Source organism: Ornithorhynchus anatinus, chromosome 11 (genome assembly GCF_004115215.2).
Source record: "Ornithorhynchus anatinus isolate Pmale09 chromosome 11, mOrnAna1.pri.v4, whole genome shotgun sequence".
NCBI classification, from domain to species: domain Eukaryota; kingdom Metazoa; phylum Chordata; class Mammalia; order Monotremata; family Ornithorhynchidae; genus Ornithorhynchus; species Ornithorhynchus anatinus.
In genome coordinates, this window is record NC_041738.1 from 5083986 (window position 1) to 5091350 (window position 7365).

Consider the following 7365-nt stretch of genomic DNA (forward strand, 5'->3'; position numbering starts at 1 on the left):
TTCTAATCCCGGCTCTGGTACTTGTCCGCTGTATGACCTTGGGCTAGTCATTTGACTTCTCTGTCCCCCAGTTAACTCACCTGTAAAACGGCGATTAAAACTGTGAGCCTCTTGTGGGACATAGACCGTGTCCTATCTGATTGTCTTGTATCTACCCCAGTGCTCAGTATAGTGCTTGGCACATAGTAAGTCCTTAACAAATATCATTAAAAAAAATCAGTCTCACTACAGACCCTGTAACAGCAACTGGAAAAAGAGAGATTGTTCCTAAAGATTATAGAACTAAGAAGTAAAAGCATCAAAGATTTTTTTTTCACAGCTAGAGGGGCTGCCAAGGAGGGAGGAGGAGATAAAACCCCTCCATGATCTCCCAAGACAACTGGTCAGAGCCCGCACTTAAGGACACCGAGAGGTCAAAGGCTTCATCCCTGTTGGGCGGAAGAAAGGAAGAGTTTCTGCAGGTCGGCAATACATTCTGCAATGTGATGGTCAAATTCTGAGGAAAGAAGCCATTGTCCTCTGGCAGTTGATTCTCATCTTAGTTTAAAAATTCAGTCCAGTTCGACATAAGTGCTTACTTCTTATTGATCACTTACTGTGCAATACACTAAGTGCTTGGGAGACTACAATGCAGCAGAGTTGGTGGACCAGTTTCACGACCACAGGGAGCTTACAGTTTAGAACCCGCTTATTTCTCCTCCTTCGAGTCCTGTGCTCTTTCACTAGGCCATGGAATACTGTACATTCTTTCTGGTTTTAGTTTGAAAAAGCAGCCGGAATTTTAAAATATAAACAATTCTATTTATCTATTTACCCATTTAAAATTTATGCTCTTTAAAAAAAAATTACTTTCACATTATGTCCTTTCATCCAGCATCAAACAGTTCAATTACCCTGCAAATTAAGTACATGTGCCGTTCTGAGTACAATATATTATTGGATTTTTAGCCACACAAAATATCGTCGGTTAAATATAAATATGTTCAGTTTATGTTCCAATTATTCTTTTGGTTCTTATTCATCCTAATCCAATTAGAAACAGCATAAGGCAACTTGTGTGAATTAAGGGGCTTCAGTTTAGAATTAGAGAAGAGAAATCTTTTTTTTTTTCCCTTTTGTCTTTCTCAAGTTTCCAGAACTTCTCGTGTTTAAGATTCTGTCAGGATGTAGATCTGGAATAGCTAGCCTGGAGCGGTTATTTCTGCTTTACCCATGGCCAATTACGTATCTCTGTTTCACTCCCTAGCTAAACGGCTATTCTTTTGGCATTCATTTTAATGCTTAAATAGCAAGTGCCTTTTCCAGAGGCGGCATAAAGAGAGGGATAAGTAGGAAGCCAGACCGTTTGGAAAGGACCAAGCTCAGTGAAGCCTTGCGCATATATAGAATACTGAATATCTAAACCATTATTTAGCATCAGAATCAGTTATGGGTGTCTGACTGATGGACACTTTTTTTCCTGACCCAATCTCTTTGCAAGTGACCTGTACTGTCTAGACAGTTGCCGATTATTTATACATTCATTTCGGATTTTGTAGTTCTTTAAGGTGGCAGGTACATTTGATACCGATTGTAGAGCCCAATAAGTATTTCCAGTGTACTCGGTATAAATCCAGGTGATCATTACAGGTGGGAGGCTTTATTTGCAGAAATTTGCCATCATTAAATGAGAATTAGAAGAGAAAACGTCAGTGTCAATGACCTGAGAGAACCACAGAAACGGTTTTAGGTGGACCAAGAAAAAGGGCAGAGAGCATAAAACCTGTTGGTTTCCAAAGCTCTATGTCCATTTGAGTATCCTATTGATTGGCTAAGGGATCATAAATAACATGATTTGCTTCCTGGGCTCATTTCCATTCTGGTGAAGAGGTCAAGGTGCTAGAGGAAGGCTAAAAATGGAACCGAGTCAATGTGAAACGAGCTGGAATCTGGTTGCATATAAAAATTCTCCATCCTAGGGTCATGGGCTATGACCCTTAATTGAAGGGTCATAAGAAGCAACATAACCTAATGGAAAGAGCCCAGGCCTGGGAGTCAGAGGACCTGGGTTCTAATCCTGGTTCTGCCACTTGTCTGCTCTGTGCCCTTGGGCAAGTCACTTTACTTCTCTGTGCCTCAGTTACCTCATCTGCACTATGGGGATTAAATACCTGTTTTCCCTCCTACTTAGATTGTAAGCCCTGTGTGGGACAGGGACTGTGCCCAACCTGATTGACTTATATCTACCCCAGCGATTAGTACCCCGAATCAATGGTATTTATTGAGTACTTATTATGTGCAGAGCACCTGTACTACTACTACTAATAATAATGTTGGTATTTGTAAAGCACTTACTATGTGCAGAGCACTGTTCTAAGCGCTGGGGTAGATACAGGGTCATCAGGTTGTCCCACGTGAGGCTCACGGTCTTCATCCCCATTTACCTAACTGAGGCACAGAGAGGTTAAGTGGCTTGCCCACAGTCACACAGCTGAGAAGTGGCAGAGCGGAATTCGAACCCACGATCTCTGATTCCCAAGCCCGGGCTCTTTCCACTGAGCCACGCTGCTTCTCAGCGCTTGGGAGAGTACAGCAGAAATAACAGGTACGTTCCCTGTCCGTAACAAGCGGTACAGTGCTTGACTCATAGAAGATGCTTAACAGATGCTAATCATTCCTATTATGGAGTATTCTCCATTCCCGAAAGGTGCTCTGGTCAGTGGTGGGAGAGAGAGGGGGGCATCTACACTGAGAAAGTCCCTCGCAGGTGGAAATTTCCCTGGCCACCAGAAAGTTGTTGTGGGCCAAATGAAGATGTTGAATTTGATAGGCCACTTCTCCTGTGGAAAGAGTTTAGTGCAGCCTCTCGGTGTATGAAAGGACCCGTGAACTGTGATGCCCAAGGGATTCTTGCTGGGGAATATCAACCCTGGAAAATTGCAGCATTCATCTCAGTGAATCGGTGCTATTTACTGAGCGCCTTCTCTGTCCAGAGCACTATACTAAGCACCTGGGAGAATACCACACAGTTGACAGACACGATCCTTGCCCTCGAGGAGCTTACAGAGCAGCAGCGGAAGCAGACCCTCAAATAAATGACAAGAAACGGAAGCAATTGAGTATTGGGGTATATTCGGGTGTAGCGGTGGGCTTGGTGGGGATACCTAAGTGCTTAGAGATGGGACTTGGTGGATGGGAGAGTCAGTAGGGAGGGAAAATAGGGGGGAAGCATGACAGCTTAATCTGGGAAAGCTTCCTGGAGGAGATTTCATAGGACTTTGAAGATGAGAAGAGTGCTGCATAGTAGGGGCTTAATAAATGTCACCTATTATTATTACTATTATTAATATTATTGTTGTGCTCTCCTGGACAATCATTATCTGACTCCCTCCATTGTGTCCCTAACCTTAACCTTTCCCTCTAATCGCCCATCCGTTTAACCAAACTTTCTTGAACCGGCCTCATATGAAGATAAGAATTTGCTTTTTTCAAACAAAAAAAGTCCTTGATTAAGTGCTTCCTTTGTGCCAAATACTGCACTAAACTCTGGAGTAGATACCAGATAATTAGGTGGGAGGCAGTGCCTGTCCCTCGTGGGGCTCCCAGGATAGAAGAATAAATATCGAATCCCCATTTTACAGATGAGGAAACTGAGGCAAAGAGCAGTAAAGTGACTTCCCCAAGGTCACAGAGCAGGCAAGAGGGAGAACTAGGATTAGAACCTAGGTGCTCTGACTCCCAGACCAGTGTTCTTTCTACTATGTCACGCTGTTTCTTGTTTCGTAACCAACCTGGAACTTTAGGGAGTGAAATAATTTGAATCCCAATCAAAATAGAATGTTATGGATTTGAAAATCTCCCATTATAGCATCTTCCTGGCTACAGCTACTAGTCAATGTTGCCATGTTACATATTCCCTGCTTCTCCTGCTGACCATCAATGTTGAAATGCTTTTATTATCATCCCCAACATTAAGTTGTTCTACTTGTTTATTGGGTGGAAAAGGTTATTTTGGATGTGAAAATCAAAAAGTGATTAAGGAATATCATCTTCAACACATTAAAAGGAAGAAAAGTTTTAGTTTTCTAAAGCGTAATCCTAAAACACACATTTCTCCCGATAAGACCCCAAATGGGAATTTTCAAAACTTGTTACTTCCCAGCACTAGATTTTATTTTTAGTTTAGCTTATACAGTGGAAGATGAATTCTCTCATTGCACATTTCCTGGAGTTCAGTGCACATGTTTACTGATGTGTACAGCTCTCAAATAAGTTTAGAGATTCTTTCACCCACTGTTAGGAAGTATATTTAAAAGAAATTGCCTTTTATAGATTTAAATTACAAAAGTACTGATATCATGCATAAAACTGTTCAACTCATGCAAGCATACAAATGGATAAATCTTAGAGCAAAAGATACCCCGGACTAATATGAATGTAAATGAGATTAACCTCTTGCATTAACTATTGCAATACAACTTAAAGTCAATACTGTCTGGATATTCTTATATATGTTCACATATGTACATGCTTATATGTGTGTTTTAAATCTGCATACGTATATAAGACCTACATGCGTACAGATTTATACACAAATGTGTGTTTGGCCTGTCATACATATATACATATATGTGTGTGTGTGTTCATATGTGTGCACATATTTGTAGATATATATATATATATATATACACACACATGTATATGAATTATTTTGCTCTGACCCAGGTATAACTGCTTGCCAAACAAGTTCAGGCGACTGCCAATATTGTTGGTTAGCAAAGACTCAGCTTATAGTGGAATTTAGCCATTCTTGATGACTAAATCTATATAAACACAAGAGGCTTCAAATCTGCAGGAAGATAAGACAAGTCCTAATGTAGCCAAGAAAATGTTGATTCGACTTGCAAAGAAATGATAGGGACTGAAAGCAAACCTTTCGTTCCCCGCCCAGAAGAGAGAGACCAGGCTACCTTCACATTTCATGAGTACCCGTGTTTGAGAAGGAAGCCGTGAATAAGAGCATCATTTTGGTAAAAACTTCCCCAATGAAATCGTTGGGTTAAGAAATGAATTTAAAGAAGGCTGGTGTCTATCATCTCCTGGAACTCAGGGTTGTGCTTTTTAGCTGGAGGACACCTGAATGGCTGAATATTCCCTTTAACACCAGAGCCACTGAAAAAAAGAGAAGCAAATTTTTTAATGAGGTAACCAGGGCGACGAAGTTACAAATACTTTCAGACCGCCGTCTGTGAGATATGTGATCCATTAACTGCCTTGTGAGTTCTGAGAATTATACAAATGTTTTCATCCTTAGGACCAATTGTAGGTAATGAATGCGTTAGAAAGGCATATTCGTTAATCATGGTTCATAATTTTCTATCAGAAAATTCCCACTAAATGTGCTTGAGGGGTGACAGCCGCACAATGGAGAAACAAACAGCAGTCTTCAAAAGATGTATTAATAATTCATCGTGGTGTGAAAACCAGGCTAATTCTCTACTGTGGATTAAAAAGTCATCACTTGCCAAAATAAATGTAGTAAGAGAAACTGGTGCTCTTTCAAACATGTTAGTAAGTACCGTACTAACAGTCAATGAAAAATATGTGCTAATTATGAAAGTGACAGTAGCAAAATATTCTTACAGTTGGCTTATTCTCTATGAAGAACCCATTTAGAATTTACAACTTCATTTTAGACTGTGGTTTAGAATTCAAGGAATAGGATTGATTATTCACAGTGGCTTCCAGTGATGTAAGCTCCAGACTGTGAGCTCGTTGTGGGGGAGGAAACGTGTCTCTTTGTTTTTATATTGTTCTCTCCCAAAGGCTTAGTACAGTGGTTTGCACACAGTAAGCACTCAATAAATTGATTAGACCGTAAGCCCGTCAAAGGGCAGGGACTGTCTCTATCTGTTTCCGATTTGTCCATTCCAAGCGCTTGGTACAGTGCTCTGCACATAGTAAGCGCTCAATAAATACTATTGAATGAATAAATACGAATGAATGCCTGAATGAATGAATGAATGAATGAATGAAGTCAAGGCACAAAGAAGGCTGTGTTGGTTGTCATTTGAACCCAACTCATCATCTTCATCGCTCTTTGAGTCTCTATTATGCTCAGAGCATCCTAATAAGTGCGTGGGAAGAGAAGCAGCGTGGTCTAGTGGATAAAACCCAGGCCTAGGAATCAGAAGGACCTGCCTTCTAATCCTGGCTCCATTACTTGTCTGCTGTGTCACCTTGGGCAAATCACTTAACTTCTCTGTGCCTCAGTTACTGCAGCTGTAAAACGGGAATGAAGACCGTGAGCCCCATAGAGGACATGAACCTTGACCAGCCTGATTAGCTTGTATCTACCCAGTCGCTTAGTATAGTGCCTGGCGTATAGTAAGTGTTTAACAAATACCATAATTTTAAAAAAAGGTATGAGTAGCCACATGGTCCAGTAGAAAGAGCCTGAACATGGGTGTCAGAGGTCCTGGGTTCCAATCCTGTCCCTGCGACTTGCCTTCTGTGTGATCTTGGGCAAGTCACTTTTCTGAGCCTCAGTTTCCTCATCTGTAAAATGGGAATTAAATACCCAATCCCCACCCCCCTTGGACTGTGAACCCAATATGGGGCAGGAACTGTGTCCAAACTGATTGTGTTTTATCCCTCCCTGTGCTTTGTTCTGGGCTTAACACATAATAAACGTTTAACAGATACCACAGGTTACTATTCAAAAGTATAAAAGTAAATTTGATCCTGTGACTAATCAAAAGTCACAGGAATTTCCAGTCTAATGGATGATCTTACCATCTAATAGATGTACCTACAGATGTTTTCACCCATCCTTCCTGCTTTTTTTTCTCTTCACAGATCTTGGGAATTCACCACCTCTCCCAAGTGGTTTAATTTGAAGAAGAAGGCAGCGGTAACTTCTAGTGGGTGACCCAGCCTGGAAATGGAAAACGAGACCTCACTTGTCACCCGTTTTACCGTGTTTTGCAAATTATCAGCCTTTAATAAATGTCAGTACTGCAACTGTTACTATCAGAACTTGACTCTATGTGTTTGTTGAAATAAAATCAACCAGTGCATTATTTAAATGATATTTTCCGAAGTTCATGTAGAATTAATTCAATAGATGAATATGTATGGGCGGTATTCTTTGGGGTTTTGAAAATTCTTACAACCACATAATTAAATGAGTGCCTTTAGAAATACTGATAAACCCTATTGCCATTCAAATATCTATACAAGACAACGGCTGTAAGCTGTGAGCTTTAGAGATTAATTTGGCCATGAGCCAGAATTTATCATAATATTTCCATCCTGGAAGATAAAATTTAATCATTTTTATTTAAATATAAATCAAAATTAATGCAGGGTTTAAAGTGGAAAATA

At 40.4% G+C, this 7365-nt stretch overlaps 1 long non-coding RNA gene across 1 annotated transcript in view; it reads left to right on the forward strand.

Moving 5' to 3' along the window:
- LOC114815115 overlaps positions 1-7017 on the forward strand; it is a 20757-nt gene extending 13740 nt beyond the window's left edge. The window contains exon 2 of the long non-coding RNA XR_003762893.1: positions 6838-7017. This is a non-coding gene — a long non-coding RNA (uncharacterized LOC114815115). The remainder of the gene's footprint in view (positions 1-6837) is intronic.
- The last annotated feature ends 348 nt before the right edge of the window (positions 7018-7365 follow it).